At 45.0% G+C, this 23,237-nt stretch overlaps 2 pseudogenes across 1 annotated transcript; both read left to right on the top strand.

Annotated features, from left to right (window-relative positions):
• Positions 1-11,449: 11,449 nt before the first annotated feature.
• On the top strand, positions 11,450-20,700 carry LOC123053643 (probable aldo-keto reductase 3; annotated as a pseudogene). The gene is made up of 9 exons (XR_006425734.1): positions 11,450-11,715; positions 11,829-12,003; positions 12,035-12,051; positions 12,253-12,425; positions 12,726-12,828; positions 12,930-13,275; positions 19,661-19,802; positions 19,905-20,007; positions 20,108-20,700. The product of XR_006425734.1 is annotated as a probable aldo-keto reductase 3 (transcript).
• LOC123053642 (IN2-2 protein-like) lies at positions 18,865-19,783 on the top strand (annotated as a pseudogene).
• Positions 20,701-23,237: the final 2,537 nt, after the last annotated feature.

Here is a 23,237-nt window from a genome sequence, read left to right as displayed (position 1 = left end):
AGTTTGGGGGTTTTCTATTTAGGTTCTTTTGCCCTTTTCGCAAACTATTTTTCCAAAATGTGTGAACTTTCTTTAATTTGTGAATTTTTAAAAATCTGTGGACTTTTTCACATACAAAATAAAATAAAATCCACAAATATTTTTTGAGTGCGTGAACTTTTTTCAAATTCTTGAAACTTTTTCAAATCCCTCGAAACTTTCTTGAACTCAGTTATGAGTTCTCATTTGTAAATTTGTTTGTTAAATGCAGATAATATGGACAAGTTTCTTCTGAAAATAAAGGTATCATCACAATGCTCCATAAGGCATGAATTGGGAGGAGGAGCTTCAATATGATCCAGATAAGAGGAAATTGTAAACATTCTCATACAATTTTGAAAGATATGGTACGAAGAGAGTACTTGGTTAATGGGCCTTGTTAGCCAAGAGATATCGATTTTTCATATTCAAGTTTTGGCTAAGAGGAGAAGGTTCAATCCTGAATGGTTTGATGATTATGGGAGGTGACTTTAATACGACAAATATAAGTTGAGTTACAACAAAGTTAGAGGACAAGGGTATGATGGTGCTAGCAACATGCGAGGTGAGTTCAATGGTTTCAAATCATTGATGATGAGAGAAAGTAGCACAACTTATTATGCTCATTGCTTTGCTCACCAAGTTCAGTTAGTTGTTGTGGCTGTTGTAAGAAAGCACGAAGGGGTTAGTAATTTCTTCAGTATGATTTCTACCATGTTAAATGTTGTGGTTCGTTCTTCCAAGCAAAGGGACATGATTAGAGATGTAAATCTTGAAGAAAATGAGCAAGGCTTTAGGGTGCAGGCAACTTACAACGGGAACAGGTTTGAATCAAGAGCAATGCCTACAACGACCCGGGGGCACTCATCGGGGTTCTCATGCTAAAACACTTAAGAGTTGTTGCCATGTTCAAGCCGATTATTAAAGTTCTTGAAATTGTCGAAGAAGAAGAAGAAGACACCGGTCGAACAAATAGAGACCAAGAAAATGGTCTTCTAGTGTATTTTCAATGTTTTGACTTTGGCTTCTATTTGCATCTCATGTTGACAATCCTCACTACTACCAACACGTTGTCATTGTTGGGGAACGTAGCAGAAATTCAAAATTTTCTACGCATCACCAAGATCAATCTATGGAGTTTACTAGCAACAAGTGGGAAGGAGTGCATCTACATACCCTTGTAGATCGCGAGCGGAAGCGTTCAAGAGAACGGGGTTGATGGAGTCGTACTCGTCGTGATCCAAATCACCGATGATCCTAGCGCCGAACCGACGGCACCTCCGTGTTCAACACACGTACGGAGCAGCGACGTCTCCTCCTTCTTGATCCAGCAAGGGGGGAGGAGAGGTTGATGGAGATCCAGCAGCACGACGGCGTGGTGGTGGAAGTAGCGGGATTCCAACAGGGCTTCGCCAAGCGCTGTGGGAGGAGGGGGATGTGTCACGGGAGGGAGAGGGAGGCGCCAGGGCTTAGGTTTTGCTGCCCTCCCTTCCCCCCACTATATATAGGGCCAAGGGAGAGGGGGGCGCAGCCTTGGCCCTTCCTCCAAGGAAGGGTGCGGCCAGGGAGGAGTCCTTCCCCCCCAAGGCACCTCGGAGGTGCCTTCCCCCTTTAGGACTCTCCCTTTTCCTTATCTCTTGGCGCATGGGCCTCTTGGGGCTGGTGCCCTTGGCCCATATAGGCCAAGGCGCACCCCCTACAGCCCATGTGGCCCCCCGGGGCTGGTGGACCCCCTTGGTGGACCCCCGGACCCCTTTCGGCACTCCCGGTACAATACCGATAAAGTGCGAAACTTTTCCGGCGACCAAAATAAGACTTCCCATATATAATCTTTACCTCCGGACCATTCCGGAACTCCTCGTGACGTCCGGGATCTCATCCGGGACTCCGAACAACTTTCGGGTTACCGCATACTAATATCTCTATAACCCTAGCGTCACCGAACCTTAAGTGTGTATACCCTACGGGTTCGGGAGACATGCAGACATGACCGAGACGACAACCCGGTCAATAGCCAACAGCGGGATCTGGATACCCATGTTGGCTCCCACATGCTCCTCGATGATCTCAACGGATGAACCACGATGTCGAGGATTCAATCAATCCCGTATACAATTCCCTTTGTCTATCGGTATGTTACTTGCCCGAGATTCGATCGTCGGTATCCCTATACCTTGTTCAATCTCGTTACCGGCAAGTCTCTTTACTCGTTCCATAACTCACATCACCCCATGATCAACTCCTTGGTCACATTGTGCACATTATGATGATGTCCTACCGAGCGGGCCCAGAGATACCTCTCCGTTTACACGGAGTGACAAATCCCAGTCTCGATTCGTGCCAACCCAACAGACACTTTCGGAGATACCTGTAGTGCACCTTTATAGCCACCCAGTTACGTTGTGACGTTTGGTACACCCAAAGCATTCCTACGGTATCCGGGAGTTGCACAATCTCATGGTCTAAGGAACTGATACTTGACATTAGAAAAGCTCTAAGCAAACGAACTACACAATCTTGTGCTAGGCTTAGGATTGGGTCTCGTCCATCACATCATTCTCCTAATGATGTGATCCCGTTATCAACGACATCCAATGTCCATGGTCAGGAAACCGTAACCATCTATTGATCAACGAGCTAGTCAACTAGAGGCTTACTAGGGACATGGTGTTGTCTATGTATCCACACATGTATCTGAGTTTCCTATCAATACAATTCTAGCATGGATAATAAACGATTATCATGAACAAGGAAATATAATAATAACCAATTTATTATTGCCTCTAGGGCATATTTCTAACAGTCTCTCACTTGCACTAGAGTCAATAATCTAGTTCACATCACCATGTGATTAACACTCATAGGTCACATCACCATGTGACCAACATCCAAAGAGTTTACTAGAGTCAACAATCTAGTTCACATCACTATGTGATTAACACTCAATGAGTTCCGGTTTGATCATGTTATGCTTGTGAGAGAGGTTCTTAGTCAACGGGTCTGAACCTTTCAGATCCGTGTGTGCTTTACGAATATCTATGTCATCTTTGTGGATGCTACCACACGCTACTTGGAGCCATTTCAAGTAATTTCTCTACTATACGAATCCGGTTTACTACTCAGAGTCATCCGGATTAGTGTCAAAGTTCGCATCGACGTAACCCTTTACGACGAACTCCTTTTCACCTCCATAATCGAGAAAATTCCTTAGTCCACTAGATACTAAGGATAAGTTCGACCGCTGTCATGTGATCCATTCCCGGATCACTATTGTACCCCTTGACCAACTCATGGCAACTTCATGTGCGGTACACAGCATAGCATACCGTAGAGCCTACGTCTAAAGCATAGGGGACGACCTTCGTCCTTTCTCTCTTCTGCCGTGGTCAAGCTTTGAGTCTTACTCAATTTCACACCTTATAACACAGCCAAGAACTCCTTCTTTGCTGATCTATTTTGAACTCTTTCAAAATCATGTCAAGGTGTGCGTTCTTTGAAAGTATCATCGGGCGTCTTGATCTATCTCTATAGATCTTGATGCCCAATATGTAAGCAGCTTTATCCAGGTCTTCCTTTGAAAAACTCCTTTCAAACAACCCTTTATGCTTTCCAGAAATTTTACATCATTTCGGATCAACAATATGTCATTCACATATACTTATCAGAAATGTTGTAGCGCTCCCACTCACTTTATTGTAAATACAAGTTTCTAACAAACTTTGTATAAACCCAAAAACTTTGATCACTCCATCAAAGCGTATATTCTGACTCCGAGATGCTTGCTCTAATCCATGGAAGGATCGCTGGAGCTAGCATACCTTTTAGCATCCTTAGGATCGACAAAACCTTTCTGATTGTATCACATACAACCTTTCCTTACGAAAACTGGCAAGGAAACTTGTTTTGACATCCATCTGCCAGATTGCAGCTAATGCTAACATGATTCCGACGGACTTAAGCATCGCTACGGATGGGAAAATCTCATCGTAGTCAACTCCTTGAACTTGTGGAAATACTCTTTGCCACAAGTCGAGCTTCATAGACGGTAACATTACCGTCCACGTCCGTCTTCTTCTCAAAGATCCATTTATCTCGGATTTCATGGCTTCTAACCATCTGTCGGAATATGGGCCCACCATCGCTTCTCCATAGCTCGTAGGTTCAGTATTGTCCAACAACATGATATCCCAGACAGGATCACGTACCACTCTGAAGTAGCACGCATCCTCGTCGTCCTACGAGGTTTGGTGGTGACTTGATCCGAAGTTTCATGATCACTATCATAAGCTTCCACTTCAATTGGTATAGGTGCCACAGGAACAACTTCCTGTGCCCTGCTACACACTAGTTGAAGTGACGGTTCAATAACCTCATCAAGTCTCCACCATCCTCCCACTCAATTCTTTCGAGAGAAACTTTTCCTCGAGAAAGGACCTGTTTCTAGAGGCAATTACTTTTGCTTCCAGACCTGAAATAGGAGGTATGCCCAACTGTTTTTGGGTGTTCTATGAAGATGCATTTGTCCGCTTTGGGTTCGAGCTTATCAGCCTGAAACTTTTTCACATAAGCTTCGCAGCCCCAAACTTTTAAGAAATGACAACTTAGGTTTCTCTAAACGGTGTCGTCTCAACGGAATTGCGTGGTGCCCCTTTTAAAGTAAATGCGGTTGTCTCTAATGCCCAACCCATAAACGATAGTGGTAATTTGATAAGAAACATCATGGTATGCACCATATCCAATAGGGTGCGGTTATGATGTTCGGACACACCATCACACTATGGTGTTCCAGGCGGTATTAATTGTGAAACACTTTCCACAATGTCTTAATTGTGTGCCAAACTCGTAACTCAGATACTCATCTCTATGATCATATCACAGACATTTTATCCTCTTGTCACGACGATCTTCAACTTCACTCTGAAATTACTTGAACCTTTCAATAATTCAGACTTGTGTTTCATCAAGTAAATATTCTCAGCATCTACTCAAATCATCTGTGAAGTAAGAACATAATGATATCCACTGCATGCCTCAGCACTCATTGGACTGCACACATCAAAATGTATTACTTCCAACAAGTTGCTCTCTTGTTCCATCTTACTGAAAACGAGGCTTTTCAGTCATCTTGCCTATGTGGTATGATATGCATGTCTCAAGTGATTCAAAATCAAGCGAGTCCAAACGATCCATCTGCATGGAGTTTCTTCATGCATATATACCAATAGACATGGTTCGCATGTCTTAATCTTTTCAAAAACGAGTGAGTCCAAAGATCCATCTACATGGAGCTTCTTCATGCGTTTTATCCCAATATGACTCAAATAGCAGTGCCACAAGTATGTGGTACTATCATTACTTTTGGCATGAACATGTGTATCACTACGATCGAGATTCATTTTAGGTGCGAGACCATTGAAGGTATTATTCAAATAAACAGAGTAACCATTATTCTCCTTAAATGAATAACCGTATTGCGATAAACATAATCCAATCATGCTCAACGCAAACACCAAATCTCGATGGTAGAGGGAGCATGCGATGCTTGATCACATCAACCTTGGAAACACTTCCAACACTCATCGTCATCTCACCTTTATCCAGTCTCCATTTATTCCGCAGCTTTTATTTTGAGTTACTAACACTTAGCAACCGAACCGGTATCTAATACCCTGGTGCTGCTAGGAGTACTAGTAAAGTACACATGTATATCCAATATACTTCTGTCGACCTTGCCTGCCTTCTCATCTACCAAGTATCTAGGGTAGTACTGCTTCAGTGACCGTTCCCCTCATTACAGAAGCACTTAGTCTCGGGTTTGGGTTCCCTTGGGATTCTTCACTAGAGCAGCAAACGACTTGCTGTTTCATGAAGTATCCCTTTTGCCCTTGCCCTTCTTAAACTAGTGGTTTTACTAACCATCAACAATTGATGCTCCTTCTTGATTTCTACTTCCGCGGCGTCAAACATCGCGAATAGCTCAAGGATCATCATAACTATCCCTGATATGTTATAGTTCATCACGAAGCTCTACTAGCTTGGTGGTAGTGACTATGGAGAACCATCACTATCTCATCCGGGAGATTAACTCCCACTCGATTCAAGCGATTGTGGTACTCAGACAATCTGAGCACATGCTCAACGATTGAGCTTTTCTCCCTTAGTTTGCAGGCTTAAGAAACTTGTCAGAGGTCTCATACCTCTTGACGTGGGCACTAGTCTGAAATCCCAATTTCAGTCTTCATAACATCTCATATGTTCTGCGACGTTTCAAAAACCGTCTTTGGTGCCACAATTCTAAACCGTTAGCATTACGCACTGAACTATCACGTAGTTATCAAAACGTGTATGTCAGATGTTTCGCAACATCTACAGACGACGCTGAGGTTCAGCACACCGAGCGGTGCATTAAGGACATAAGCCTTCTGTGCAGCAATGAGGACAATCCTCAGTTTACGGACCCGGTCCGCATAATTGCTACTACCAACTTTCAACTAAATTTTCTCTAGGAACATATCTTAAACAGTAGAACTAAAGCGTATGACATAATTTGTAAAGACCTTTTGACTATGTTCATGATAATGAAGTTCATCTGATTATTGAATGAACTCCCACTCAGATAAACATCCCTCTAGTCATCTAAGTGATACATGATCTGAGTCAAACTAGGCCGTGTCCGATCATCACGTGAGACGGACTAGTCATCATCGGTGAACATCTCCATGTTGATCGTATCTTCTATACGACTCATGCTCGACCTTTCGGTCTCTTGTGTTCCGAGGCCATGTCTGTACATGCTAGGCTCGTCAAGTCAACCTAAGTGTTTTGCATGTGTTCCGAGGCCATGTCTGTACATGCTAGGCTCGTCAACACCTGTTGTATTCGAACGTTAGAATCTATCACACCCGATCATCACGTGGTGCTTCGAAACAACGAACCTTCGCAACAGTGCACAGTTAGGGGGAACACTTCTCTTGAAATTTTAGTGAGGGATCATCTTACTTACTACCGTCATTCTAAGCAAATAAGATGCAAAACATGATAAACATCACATGCAATCAAATAGTGACATGATATGGCCAATATCATTTTGCTCCTTTGATCTCCATCTTCGGGGCACCATGATCATCTTTGTCACCGGCATGACACCATGATCTCCATCATCATGATCTCCATCATTGTGTCTTCATGAAGTTGTCATGCCAACGATTACTTCTACTTCTATGGCTAACGCGCTTAGCAATAAAGTAAAGTAATTTACATGGCGTTATTCAATGACACGCAGGTCATACAAAAATAAAGACAACTCCTATGGCTCCTGCCGGTTGTCATACTCATCGACATGCAAGTCGTGATTCCTATTACAATAACATGATCAATCTCATACATCACATATATCATTCATCACATCCTTTTGGCCATATCACATCACATAACATACCCTGCAAAAACAAGTTAGACGTCCTCTAATTGTTGTTGCATGTTTTACGTGGCTGCTATGGGTTTCTAGCAAGAACGTTTCTTACCTACGCAAAAGCCACAACGTGATATGCCAATTTCTATTTACCCTTCATAAGGACCCTTTTCATCGAATCCGATCCGACTAAAGTGGGAGAGACAGACACCCGCTAGCCACCTTATGCAACTAGTGCATGTCAGTCGGTGGAACCTGTCTCACGTAAGCGTACGTGTAAGGTCGATCCGGGCCGCTTCATCCCACAATGCCGCCGAAACAAGATAAGACTAGTAGCGGCAAGAAAATTGACAAAATCGACGCCCACAACTACTTTGTGTTCTACTCGTGCATAGAAACTACGCATAGACCTAGCTCATGATACCACTGTTGGGGAACGTAGCAGAAATTCAAAATTTTCTACGCATCACCAAGATCAATCTATGGAGTTTACTAGCAACAAGAGGGAAGGAGTGCATCTACATACCCTTGTAGATCGCGAGCGGAAGCGTTCAAGAGAACGGGGTTGATGGAGTCGTACTCGTCGTGATCCAAATCACCTCTGCGTTCAACACACGTACGGAGCAGCGACGTCTCCTCCTTCTTGATCCAGCAAGGGGGGAGGAGAGGTTGATGGAGATCCAGCAGCACGACGGCGTGGTGGTGGAAGTAGCGGGATTCCAACAGGGCTTCGCCAAGCGTTGCGGGAGGAGGGAGATGTGTCACGGGAGGGAGAGGAAGGCGCCAGGGCTTAGGTTTTGCTGCCCTCCCTTCCCCCCACTATATATAGGGCCAAGGGAGAGGGGGGGCGCAGCCTTGGCCCTTCCTCCAAGGAAGGGTGCGGCCAGGGAGGAGTCTTTCCCCCCCAAGGCACCTCGGAGGTGCCTTCCCCCTTTAGGACTCTCCCTTTTCCTTATCTCTTGGCGCATGGGCCTCTTGGGGCTGGTGCCCTTGGCCCATATAGGCCAAGGCGCACCCCCTACAGCCCATGTGGCCCCCCGGGGCTGGTGGACCCCCTTGGTGGACCCCCGGACCCCTTTCGGCACTCCCGGTACAATACCGATAAAGTGCGAAACTTTTCCGGCGACCAAAATAAGACTTCCCATATATAATCTTTACCTCCGGACCATTCCGGAACTCCTCGTGACGTCCGGGATCTCATCCGGGACTCCGAACAACTTTCGGGTTACCGCATACTAATATCTCTATAACCCTAGCGTCACCGAACCTTAAGTGTGTATACCCTACGGGTTCGGGAGACATGCAGACATGACCGAGACGACAACCCGGTCAATAGCCAACAGCGGGATCTGGATACCCATGTTGGCTCCCACATGCTCCTCGATGATCTCAACGGATGAACCACGATGTCGAGGATTCAATCAATCCCGTATACAATTCCCTTTGTCTATCGGTATGTTACTTGCCCGAGATTCGATCGTCGGTATCCCTATACCTTGTTCAATCTCGTTACCGGCAAGTCTCTTTACTCGTTCCATAACTCACATCACCCCATGATCAACTCCTTGGTCACATTGTGCACATTATGATGATGTCCTACCGAGCGGGCCCAGAGATACCTCTCCGTTTACACGGAGTGACAAATCCCAGTCTCGATTCGTGCCAACCCAACAGACACTTTCGGAGATACCTGTAGTGCACCTTTATAGCCACCCAGTTACGTTGTGACGTTTGGTACACCCAAAGCATTCCTACGGTATCCGGGAGTTGCACAATCTCATGGTCTAAGGAACTGATACTTGACATTAGAAAAGCTCTAAGCAAACGAACTACACGATCTTGTGCTAGGCTTAGGACTGGGTCTCGTCCATCACATCATTCTCCTAATGATGTGATCCCGTTATCAACGACATCCAATGTCCATGGTCAGGAAACCGTAACCATCTATTGATCAACGAGCTAGTCAACTAGAGGCTTACTAGGGACATGGTGTTGTCTATGTATCCACACATGTATCTGAGTTTCCTATCAATACAATTCTAGCATGGATAATAAACGATTATCATGAACAAGGAAATATAATAATAACCAATTTATTATTGCCTCTAGGGCATATTTCCAACAGTCATTAGCATTGCAATGGAAGGATCAAGACATAGTAAATGCCATGAAATGTGTCAAGTCAACAAGAATTGTTTTGAATGAACTTAGAGAAGATGGATGGGAATCTATGCTAAGTGAAGTCCATGCGTTTTGTGAGAAACATGGTACTGGAGAGTTGGACATGGAAGAAGCATATGTTAATCCAAAAAAGAGAAGGGAGGTAACCGGAATTACCAACAAATATCACTATCAAGTTGATTGCTTCAATGATGTTTTCGATTGGCTAGTTCAGGTGCTTGATAGTAGGTTCAGTGAGACATCCCCTAATGCTTTTTTGGTCAGCGTCTTTGAGTCCACGAGACTCATTTCATGGCTTCAATTTGGGAAATCTTATGATCCTGGCTAACATATACCCTCAAGATTCTGATTATGGGGATTTTAGGCATCTTGATAATGATCTACGGCTCTATTGCTGATGTGTACATAGATGATAGCTCTTCCAGCATAGCAACAATCACCGAGCTTCAAAAAAATGGTGCAGATAAGGAGGCATTTTATGTATCATTTGTTTTATCGGTTGTTGAAACTAGTGATTGTGTTGCCTATTTTGCTATTGCTACAGTTGAGAGGTGCTTTCATTACTGAAATAGGTCAAAACTTACTCGCACAATCGCCTCAATGATGATAGCTTGAGTGATGATGCTATTTGTTATGTGAAGAAAGAAGAAATGAAAAAAAGTCACCAATGATCAAGTGGGTGACTATTTCAAGGCTCGGAGGAAGAGAATATACTAAAGGTAAATTTTAAAATTTTAGCAAATTTAAGTACTTTGATTTGGGCATTTTACTATGTTCTATTTTAAAATTAAATTCTTTTTTTTATCTCGTGGTTTATTGAACCTTAATGCCTAATGACGCGTTTTGGAATTTGGGAGTGCAAGACTTCTTTTCAAGTAATTATGTCCTTTTCTTGTAGCATTATATTAAGTAGTTTGGTTGTTGCAGTTTGTTTTTAAAATCGATTTCTATTATGTTAGGTAATCCATGTTACAATTTGTGAAACACACCTTTATTTAATGTATTGTTATTTGATAATGTTATGCCATAGTTAAGTGGTGCATCGGGGTAGCATGAGCTCCAGCTCCACCCCTGATCGTGGCTTAGTTTTTTTCCTGGATTTGCTATTCCTCAGACAACAGAGGATAAATTTTGTATTTTTCAATTTCTGGAGACATACAACGCAGAGCTCCGAGGTAGAGATGGGGGTGAGGCGTCCATCTCTGGCAAGGCCAATCCGGGACGGTGTCGCCTGTGCAGGCAAGGGTGAGGTTTGGGTGGGAGAACTTTTTATTTTAACTGTTATTAGGATTGACGGCAACCGAGCTCGAGATAGGGACACCACGGTTGACCATGGGGCCCTCGGGGAGGGCTCACTAGGACCACGTGTGACACTGTGGCTGTGTGAGGAGATAAACAACTGGAAAAGAAACAAGATGAGCCAACCGTTGGATTGAAGTTGAACAATCCAACGGCTCAGGCCTATCGACTGAAACCCCTATTATAATGGAATAAACTCTTTTCAGATCGCAATTTTTTTAATAATAGGTGGTATGTTGCCTTTTTTAGTTGAGGCGGTATCTTGACTGACCGGATGTTATCCGAATGAGTGCTATCACGAGATGCCGCAACCCTTGGACTACTTTGCCTTAAAATATTTGTCTGGACTGGATTGTTTGACAAAAAAATGGTCACGCATCGGTGGAGAAATTAAGTTTGGGCGCCCTACGTACGCGGTGACGCTCTGTTCTAGTTTGGCAGCTCATTCAAGCCCGCAGCCTGGTGACCTACTCCATGACGCCCTCCACCGCACTATAAATTGCCTGCAGCATTGCACTGCAAGCTCCCGACCTACTTACCCATCCATCAGTCATCACACACGCAGTGCAGGCACGAACGACATGGCTGCTGCTCCGGTGGCCGTGCCGCGCATGAAGCTGGGCTCGCAGGGGCTGGAGGTCTCGGCGCAGGGCCTCGGCTGCATGGGCATGTCCGCTGTCTACGGCGAGCGCAAGCCCGAGCAGGACATGATCGCGCTCCTCCGCCACGCCGTCGCCGCCGGCGTCACCTTCCTCGACACCTCCGACATCTACGGCCCCCACACCAACGAGCTCTTGCTCGGCAAGGTAGGCTACCTCCTTACTACAGCCACCCCACCCGACGTGTTCCTTGCCTCCTCGCTAGTTGCCATTCGCACGCGGATGTCTGACTGGCCAGAGTTCTCCGTGCAATAAAGCAGGCGCTGCAGGGAGGAGTGAGGGAGAAGGTCCAATTGGCCGCGAAATTTGGCATCACGGCCACCTGGGAGGTCCACGGTGACCCGGCGTACGTGCGGGCGGCGTGCGAGGGCAGCCTCGCCCGGCTCGGCGTCGACTGCATCGACCTCTACTACCAGCACCGCATCGACAAGAAAAAAAAAAAAAAAGCACCGCATCGACAAGAATGTCCCCGTGGAGATCACGGTCGGTACTACTTCCTCCGTTCTAAATTATTCGTCACAGAAATGGATGTACTAATAAAACTAAAATACATCTAGATACATTCATTTCTGCGACGATTAATTCAGAACGGAGGGAGTACGTACTATGTAGCACTACTTGTTCAACTTCGTTTCATTTATACAGATTGAGGGCTTGTAGGTATTGACTCCCGTATGCATGTAGATGGGTGAGGTCAAGAAGCTAGTCCAAGAAGGAAAGGTGAAATACGTCGGGTTGTCGGAGGCCTCGGCAGCGACAATAAGAAGGGCACACGCAGTTCATCCGATCACCGCCGTTCACCTGGAGTGGTCTCTGTGGTCAAGAGATGTCGAAGAAGATATAATTCCAACTTGCAGGTATTTGCAATGACTGCAAACATACTTTTTTCGCAATTTCTTTTCAAAATCAGCTACATATGTAATACCCCTCTGATCCAAAATAATTGTCACAACCCTAGTACTCCCTTCGTCCGAAAATACTTATCATCAAAATGGATAAAAAGAGATGTATCTAGAACTAAAATACATCTAAATACACCCCTTTTATCCATTTTGATGACAAATATTTTCGGACGGAGGGAGTATAACTTTGTCGTACCATAAAACGCCCTCCTTATGTAGTCCTAGAAAGAACTGACAAATTGTTTTCTGTTTCAGAGAACTTGGCATTGAAATTGTGGCGTACGGTCCACTAGGCAGAGGTTTTCTATCCACTGGACCTAAACTAGTGGACACATTACCAGAGGACGATTTCCGCAAGGTAAATGAACCACCCATGGTACTTCCTTCTTCATGCGGTTAGCTATCTTACTTTTTTCCTTTCTTCTTTTTTCTAACAAATGCATCCCATTGCATTTTCAGAATCTCCCAAGATTTCAAACCGAGAACATGGAGAAGAACGCGGCGATATTTAAGCGCCTGAGCGAGATGGCTGCGAGGAAGGGTTGCACGTCGTCCCAGCTCGCGCTGGCTTGGGTTCACCACCAGGGAGGCGATGTGTGCCCCATACCCGGCACGACGAAAGTTGAGAATTTCAACCAGAACCTGAGAGCGCTGTCTGTGGAGCTCTCGACTGAGGAGATGGCCGAGCTCGAGTCTTACGCTGCCATGGATGCGGTCCAAGGTGATCGGTACCACAACACGTTCCTCAACACCTGGAAGGACTCCGAGACCCCTCCCCTGTCATCCTGGAAAGCCACTTAATTGGGTATTATGGGAATCAATCACTATATTGATGCTTCGTATCACTGGTTTGAAATAGTTGCAAATCAAATAATTTCATGAGCACTCCATGCATGGATGGAATCATGGAACCACCAATTGTTTGCTAATGTAGCACAATTCCTGCCCATGAGTGTTGAACTTTTTATTATGCCTGCAAGGATGTATCCCGCGAGTGTTGAACTTTTTGGCAAGGCTATAAAGGCCCTTTTATAACACATTTCCGTCCTAAAAACCATTTAGAATTCCCAACCTCATGTGAAGATTGCGGTAAGCGTCGCACTGATACGTCTCCGACGTATCTATAATTATTGATTGTTCCATGCTATTATATGATCTATCTTGGATGTTTTATATGCATTTATATGCTATTTTATATGATTTTTGAGACTAACCTATTAACCTAGTGCCCAGTGCCAGTCTCTGTTTTTTCCTTGATTTTGAGTTTCGCAGAAAAGGAATATCAAACGGAGTCCAATCGATCTGAAAATTGGCGGAGATTATTTTTAGAAAAATATAGAAAATACTGGAACAAAAAGATACCAAAGAAGATTCCCGAGGCCACCACATGGGTGGGGGGCGCGCCCCCGACCTTGTGTCTGCCTCGTGGGTCCCCCCGACTTGTTCTCAACGCCAATACCTCTTATATATTCCCAAACTTCCAGAACAAAACCTAGATCGGGAGTTCCGCCGCCGCAAGTGAAAGGATCGATATAGTTGATTAGAGGGGGGGGGGGTGAATAGGCAACTAACATTTTTTAGCTTTTCTTTACCAATTTAAACTTTGCATCAAAGTAGGTTGTCTAGATATGCAACTAGGTGAGCAACCTATATGATGCAACAACAACAAGTACACAAGCAAGCAAGAGATGCAACACAATATAAGCTTGCACAAGTAGAGGTACGAGATAACCAAGAGTGGAGCCGGTGAAGACGAGGATGTGTTATCGAAGTTCCTTCCTTTTGAAGGGAAGTGCGTCTCCGTTGGAGCGGTGTGGAGGCACAATGCTCCCCAAGAAGCCACTAGGGCCACCGTATTCTCCTCACGCCCTCACACAATGCGAGATATCGTGATTCCACTATTGGTGCCCTTGAAGGCGGCGACCGTACCTTTACAAACAAGGTTGGGGCAATCTCTACAACTTAATTGAAGGCTCCCAACGACACCACGAAGCTTCACCACAATGGAATATGGCTCCGCGGTGACCTCAACCGTCTAGGGTGCTCAAACACCCAAGAGTAACAAGATCCGCAAGGGATTAGTGGGGGGAATCAAATTTCTCTTGGTGGAAGTGTAGATCGAGGCCTTCTCAAACCAATCCCTAGAAAATCAACAAGTTTGATTGGCTAGGGAGAGAGATCGGGCGAAAATGGAGCTTAGAGCAACAATGGAGCTTAGGGGTGGAATAGGTTGTCAACTCGGAGAAGAAGACTCCCCTTATATAGTGACAGAACAAATCCAACCGTTATCCACTTACTCAGCCTACGACGAGCGGTACTACCGCACCAGACGCTCGGTACTACCGCAAGGGCCCACGGTACTACCGCATGGCTCTGCGGTACTACCGCTGGCGCGGCAGGAGCTGAAACAGCCCTGTTGCGTTGAAGCAGCGAGCGGTAGAACCGTTGGCGCGGTACTACCTCTCCCTCTTGCGGTACTACCGCAAGGCAGGGTCAGTCTAGACTGGGAAGGCACGGTCATATAAAAATACGTCCATGGCTACTTCCGTTGAGTTCTGATCTATGCAAAACTCCGACACGGTACTACGGCAAGCCTGGAGCGGTACTACCGCGTAGGGCGCGGATGTAAAAAATTACATCCGCCCCTACTTCCGCTCGTGCTGCTGTGCCTGGCTTGAGGCCACAGTACTACCGCGCTCAAGGAGCGGTCTACCGTGAGCACCTGTGGTACTACAGCGCCCAAGGCCGGTACTACCGCGAGGGCCTGCGGTAGTACACATTTTGCAGAGACACGGAGAAACGGAGGAAACTCCAAAGAGCCAAAGGAAAGGTGGTGCAGAAAGGAACAGTCGTGTACTTGATGATTCCACCCAAACCTTTCCAACGTGGACCCCCTCTTAATAGTACGGCTTTCCTACGACTCAAATCCACCGAAAATAAACGTAGAGAAACGCCGTCTTCAATAAGCTTCGAGGGGCACCAAATCGTCTTGTGCTTAGACATGACATATCTGAAATGCTCAATGCACATGATTAGTTCGCAAAAGCATTGTCATCAATCACCAAAACTACTAAGGGATAAATATGCCCTTACAACAAGCCTCTGTAGCCACCAAAAACCAATCTAGACCCCGTTCCGGCACCCTGCCGGAGGGGGAAATCATCACCAGTGGCCATCTTCATCATCCTGGCGCTCTCCATGACGAGGAGGGAGTAGTTCACCATCGGGGCTGAGGGTATGGGTTTGATCTCTCTCTCTCTCTCTCCCTCTCTCTCTCGTGATCTTGATTTGACACGATCTTAATGTATCGCGAGCTTTGCTATTATAGACTGGATCTTATGATATTTCTCCCCCTCTACCTTCTTGTAATGGATTGAGTTTTCCCTTTGAAGTTATCTTATCGGATTGAGTCTTTAAGGATTGAGAACACTGATGTATATCTTGCATGTGCTTATTTGTGGTGACAATGAGATATTCACGTGATCTACATGGTGTATATTTTGGTGATCAACTTGCGGGTTCTGTGACCTTGTGAACTTATGCATAGGGGTTGGCACATGTTTTCGTCTTGACTCTCCGGTAGAAACTTTGGGGCACTCTTTGAAGTTCTTTGTGTTTGTTTGAATAGATGAATCTGAGATTGTGTGATGCATATCGTATAATCAAACCCGCGGATACTTGTGGTGACATTGGAGTATCTAGGTGACATTAGGGTTTTGGTTGATGTGTCTTAAGGTGTTATTTTAGTACGAACTCTAGGGCTGTTTGTGACACTTATAGGAATAGCCCAATAGATCGATCAGAAAAAATAACTTTGATGTGGTTTCGTATCCTACAATAATCTCTTCGTTTGTTCTCCGCTATTAGTGACTTTGGAGTGACTCTTTGTTGCATGTTGAGGGATAGTTATATGATCTAATTATGTTATCATTGTTGAGAGAACTTGCACTAGTGAAAATATGAACCCTATGCCTTGTTTCGAAGCATTGCAATACCGTTTTCGCTCATTTTTATCACTAGTTATCTTGCTGTTTTTATATTTTCAAATTACAAAAACCTATATCTACCACCCATATTGCACTTGTATCACCATCTCTTCGCCGAACTAGTGCACCTATACAATTTACCATTGTATTGGGTATGTTGGGGACACAAGATACTCTTTGTTATTTGGTTGCATGGTTGCTTGAGAGAGACCATCTTCAACCTACGCCTCCCACGGATAGGTCATCCACTTGAGGGAAATTTGCTGCTGTCCTACAAAACTCTGCACTTGAAGGCCCAACAACGTCTACAAGGATAAAGTTACGTAGTAGACATCACACACCTCCGTACAAGGGCCGAGTTACATCAATTGCTGCACCTTCTACATACACTGGTTGTTACATCAATTGTTACACACGGAAGGAATAGAAATAAACAGAAGATTACAACATAGTAAATCTATCTGCCTAACAAACACATGCTTCATGCACCCTGATGCAAGTCTTCTGGAAGCCTCTAGAGTCCTTTGGATACTTGGCCTACGGCAGCGACCTCAATGTGGATTGTGATGACTGCCAAAAGGTCTTCGCGAGGGTTACTCTCTCAAGATCCGGTGGTTGCCTTCGGTTGTGAGATGCAATTTATGGACGACGACTTGATGCACAAGGTATGGTTATGCAATGGCGCCGATCGATTTTCCGGCCCAGCTGCTAGGATTGCGGAAAAGTGATGGCGACAACCCATGATTGGCTTTGATGGTGGTACTTCTCGAGTACCTAGTTTTGAGCTTTGGGGTGAAAAACCTAGGTTTGATCCGAGTTGGTTGTACATGACAATGGCGATGTTTCTGTGTCGTTATTTTATTGAAGGCATTGCCTCGGATATGCCCAGACTGGTTCTTCCGGGTAAAAATCTAGACTCTAGACTTTGGTGGTCGGAATAGGTGACCAAGGTGATGTTGAATAACCTTGTTGTCCTTGTGGTGTCATGAGATGGTTAGTGCATATATGATCATTATTGTAGTTTGTTGATTTTGGATTTGATCACTTTGGGGTTTTGGTTTTCTTTCTGGCTTAGACATGACTTTCATATTGTGTGACTTTGCTAATCGCTGCACCAATGAACTATCATGGGTAACCCATAGATGATGTCAATAAGCTACTTGTTGATATGCAAGGGAACCATGCCCAATGACATGTTGAAAGAACTACCACCAAAAAAGTCAATGCAGTTGAAGAAAACAACACAGAGTTGACAGCTAAGCTTGATGAACTCATCTCCGTCATGAAAGGTAAAGAAAAGGTAATGTAAATGCCATCACTGATGAAGAAGTCAATGATGCTAATTTCATTGCTTGCGCTAGGTATAATCCAAACTGAAAAAATAATGAGTATGCTCCAAAATATACGCGGTGACGCTCTGCTCTAGTTCAAAATTTGACGTACGCGGTGGATGGGTATATAGCGTTTGGACAGAAAAACGCTTACAAAGTCAGTTTATAGGGAGGCGCTTGTTCTAAGAGACGTACATAGCATATGGACAAGGCTTCACAAAGCAAAACTGCTGGTAGGTAGTTATGTTAAAGACAATATTAACTGCTTCTTTTTTGCGGGGTAACTGCTTATTTAGCCTAACAATGACGCTAACTATTCCTAACAAACTATGATGATTTTCTATCAGAAGAGGAAACAACAATGCCCCGAACGAGATAGCTTGGCTCACACGCCTTAATAATTACTTCCTCCGTCTCACAATGTAATATAATAGCGTTTTTGATATTAATGTAGTGTCAAAAACATGCTTATATTATGGGATGGAGGGAGGCTTTCCCGAGAGTTTGCCACACACGAATGCCTCCGTGTATGGACAATCTCCTTGGATCGCCTCGTCACTCACTCGACACGCTGTCGTATCGTACGTCCGAGCCAAACCTATCCACAAGCCAGCCAGTCAAGCCAGCACGTAGACAGGACACATGCATGGCTGTGACACACACGATTTGGATGCCAGACCCGTCCGATTCTCCGATGAGTTGCGTGCGTGAGCACACGAACCCCCGGCCAACGGCGACGCTGAAAGCGACCGACGGGGCGTCGGCAGTCACTTCGCACTTCGGGGTCCATCATCGGATTTTTCATGTGGCGGAGACGGGCGGTGACCGTCGCCGATCGCCGTGGCATCTGCCTCCTGGACGCACACGTTCCTTTCCCCCGTGGCGTGCCCATCCGTTGCACCAGCCAGTCAGCCACCGTGGCGTCCCACTCGAACCGCCCCGCCACTCACTCACTCACTGTCATGGAGTACGAGGAATCAAGAAGAGGACCTTAGAAGAGTGAAAAAGATCAATGTCCATTTCAATTTAACGTACGCGGTGACGCTCTGCTCTAATTTGGCAGCTCATTCAAACCAGCAGCCTGGTAAGTGGTGACCTACTCCATGACGCCCTCCACCGCACTATAAATTGCACCGCAGCATTGCACTGCAAGCTCCAGACCTACTTACTCATCCACCAATCATCAGTTCATCACAGCACGAACGACATGGCTGCTGCTCCGGTGGTTCTGCCGCGCATGAAGCTGGGCTCGCAGGGGCTGGAGGTCTCGGCGCAGGGCCTCGGCTGCATGGGCATGTCCGCGGCCTACGGCGAGCACAAGCCCGAGCAGGACATGATCGCGCTCCTCCGCCACGCCGTCGCCGCCGGCGTCACCTTCCTCGACACCTCCGACATCTACGGCCCCCACACCAACGAGCTCTTGCTCAGGAAGGTAGGTTACCATACTATAGCCACCCGACGTGTTCCTTGGCTCCCTGCTAGTAGTTGCCATATCATTCGCACGCGGATGTCTGACCGGCAAGAGTTCTCCGTGTGATAAAGCAGGTGCTGCAGGGAGGGGCGAGGGAGAAGGTCCAGCTGGCCACGAAATTCGGCATCACGCCGGCCCGGGAGGTCCGCGGCGACCCGTACGTGCGGGCGGCGTGCGAGGGCAGCCTCGCTCGGCTCGGCATCGACTGCATCGACCTCTACTACCAGCACCGCATTGACAAGAGTGTTCCCGTCGAGATCACGGTCAGTCCCTACTACGTAGTAGCACTTGTTCAGCTTCGTTTCATTTAGACAGATTGAGGGCTTGTAGGTATTGACCAGTCTACCTTCTTGACTTCCGTATGCATGTAGATGGGTGAGATCAAGAAACTAGTCCAAGAAGGAAAGGTGAAACACGTCGGGTTGTCGGAAGCCTCGGCCTCGACAATCAGAAGGGCACACGCAGTTCATCCGATCACCGCAGTTCAGCTGGAGTGGTCTTTGTGGTCAAGAGATGTTGAAGAAGATATAATACCAACTTGCAGGTTTTTGCAACGACCACAAACCTACCTTTTCTTTTCAAAATCAGCTTCATAGTACTTATGAAACGTCCTCAAAAAGACCTTACAAATTATTTACTGTTTCAGAGAACTTAGCATTGGAATTGTGGCGTACAGTCCACTAGGCAGAGGTTTTCTATCCACTGGACCTAAACTGTTGGACACATTACCAGAGGACGATTTCTGCAAGGTAAATGAACCACCCATGATACTTCCTTCTTCATACGGTTAGCTAGCTTTCTTTTCTCTTTTCTCCTTTTTCTAACAAATGCATCCCATTGTGTTTTAAGAATCTCCCAAGATTTCAACCCGAGAACATGGAGAAGAATGCGGCGATATTCGAGCGCGTGAGCGAGATGGCTGCGAGGAAGGGTTGCACGTCGTCCCAGCTCGCGCTGGCTTGGGTTCACCACCAGGGAAGCGATGTGTGCCCCATACCTGGCACAACGAAAGTTGAGAATCTCAACCAGAACGTGAGAGCGCTTTCAGTGGAGCTCACGGCTGAGGAGATGGTTGAGCTCGAGTCCTACGCTGCCATGGATGCGGTCCAAGGTGATCGTTACCACATCACGTTCCTCAACACCTGGAAGACTCCGAGACCCCTCCCCTGTCATCCTGGAAAGCCACTTAACTGGGTATCATCGGAATCAATCACTATGTTGATGCTTCGTATCACTGATTTGAAATAGCTGCAAATCAAATAATTCCATGAGCACTCCGTGCATGGATGAAATAATGGAACCACCAATTGTTTGCTAATGTAGTACAATTCCTCCCCATGATTACGTTCACGGTACTAAAAAATGTCATTGTATAATTGGACAGGATGTATATCCTCTGGGAGTTTGCTACTTCTTGAACTTGCGTTGATTTTTCCTTTCAAGTGGAAAGGGTGATGCATCAAAGTAGAGATAGGTATTTCCTTCAGTTAAGAACCAAGGTATCAATCGAGTAAGAGGCACAAGCAAGTCTCCAATCTATGCACCTGCACAAACTAACAAACACTTGCACTCAACGCGAAAAAGGGGTTGTCAATCCCTTCACTGTCTCGAACAAGAGTGAGATCTAATAAAGATAGGTATAAAAGATAAATAGAAAAGGCAAACTAAAATAAAACTAAATAAATTGCAGCAAGATATTTTTGGGTTTATTGGTTTATAGATCTGAAAATATATGATGGAAAATAGACCCGGGGGCCATAGGTTTCACTAGAGGCTTCTCTCTTGAAAGAAAACATACGGTGGGTAAAAAATTACTGTCGAGCAATTGATTGAAAAGCGCAAAGTTATGACGATATCTAAGGCAATGATTATGAATATAGGCATCACGTCCGTGTCAAGTAGACCGACTCCTGCCTGCATCTACTACTATTACTCCACACATTGACCGCTATCCAGCATGCATATAGAGTATTAAGTTCATAAGGACGGAGTAACGCCTTAAGTAAGATGACATGATGTAGAGGGATAAACTCAAGCAATATGATGAAAACCCTATTTTTTACCCTTGATGGCAACAATACAATACGTGCCTCGCTACCCCGACTTTGTCACTCGGTGAGGACACCGCAAGATTGAACCCAAAACTAGGCACCTCTCCCATTGCAAGAAGAACCAATCTAGTTGGCCAAACCAAACCAATAATTCGAAGAGAAATACAAAGATATTTAATCATGCATACAAGAATTCAGAAAAGACTCAAATAATATTCATAGATAATCTGATCATAAATCCACAATTCATCGGATCTCGACAAACATACCGCAAAAGAATATTACATCGGATAGAACTCCAAGAACATCGAGGAGAACATGGTATTGAAGATCATAGAGAGATAAGAAGCCATCTAGCTACTAGCTATGGACCGGTAGGTCTGTGATAAACTACTCGCGCTTCATTGGAAGGGCGATAGAGTGGATGTAGATGCCCTCCGTGATCGAATCCCCCTTCGGCAGGGTGTCAGAAAAGGCCCCAAGATGGGATCTCATGGGAACAGAGGCTTGCAGCATCGCAAAAGTATTTTGGTGGACCTTCGGTTGGTTTGGGAATATTTGGGAATTTATAGCGCAAGAATTATGGTTGGATGACTCCCGAGGGGCCCACAAGCTAGGGAGGCGCCCCCCTAGGGCGCAGCCTGAGAGCTTGTGGGTCCCTCGGGACTCTTCTGGCCCCCTCTCCAAGCTCTGTGGATGTCTTCTAGTCCAAGAAAAATCATCGCGAAAGCTTTATTGCGTTTGGACTCCGTTTGATATTCCTTTTCTGTAAAACTCAAAAATAATGAAAAAACAGAAACTGGCACTGGCCTCTAGGTTAATAGGTTAGTCCCAAAAATAATATAAAATAGCATATTAATGCATATAAAACATCTAAAACAGATAATATAATATCATGAAACAATCAAAAATTATAGATACGTTGGAGACGTGTCAAGCATCCCCAAGCTTAATTCCTACTCGTCCTCGAGTAGGTAAATGATAAAAACAGAATTTTTGATATGGAATGCTACCTAACATATTTATCCATGTAATATTCTTTATTGTGGCATGAATATTCAGATCCATAAGATTCAAAACAAAAGTTTAATATTGACATAAAAACAATAATACTTCAAGCATACTAATAAAGCAATCATGTCTTCTCAAAATAACATGGCCAAAGAAAGTTATCCCTACAAAATCATATAGTCTGGCTATGCTCCATCTTCATCACACAAAGTATTTTATCATGCACAACCCCGATGACAAGCCAAGCTATTGTTTCATACTTTTTACGTTCTCAAACTTTTTCAACTTTCACACAATACATGAGCGTGAGCCATGGATATAGCACTATAGGTGGAATAGAATATGGTGATTGTGGAGAAGACAAAAAAGAAGGAGAAAGTCTCACATCAACTAGGCGTATTAACGGGCTATGGAGATGCCCATCAATAGATATCGATGTGAGTGAGTATGGATTGCCATGCAACGGACGCACTAGAGCTATAAGTGTATGAAAGCTCAAAAAGAAACTAAGTGGGGGTGCATCCAAGTTGCTTGCTCACGAAGACCTAGAGCAATTTAAGGAAGCCCATCATTGGAATATACAAGCCAAGTTCTATAATGTAAAATTACCACTAGTATATGAAAGTGACAAAATAGGAGACTCTCTATCATGAAGAACATGGTGCTACTTTGAAGCCCAAGTGTGGAAAAAGGATAGTAACATTGTCCCTTCTTTCTGTTCTCTCATTTTTTGGTGGGCTTCTTTGGCCTCTTTTCTTTTTTGGCTTCTTTGGCCTCTTCTTTTTATAAAGTCCGGAGACTCGTCCCAACTTGTGAGGGAATCATAACTTCCATCATCCGTTTCTCACATGGAACAATGTTCTAATAATGATGATCATCACACTTTTATTTACTTACAACTCAAGAATTACAAATTG

The sequence above is a fragment of the Triticum aestivum genome, chromosome 2D (genome assembly GCF_018294505.1).
Source record: "Triticum aestivum cultivar Chinese Spring chromosome 2D, IWGSC CS RefSeq v2.1, whole genome shotgun sequence".
Classification (NCBI taxonomy): domain Eukaryota; kingdom Viridiplantae; phylum Streptophyta; class Magnoliopsida; order Poales; family Poaceae; genus Triticum; species Triticum aestivum.
The sequence above is the reverse complement of the archived record's forward strand: the minus strand, read 5'-3'. Positions and strand labels throughout refer to the sequence as shown.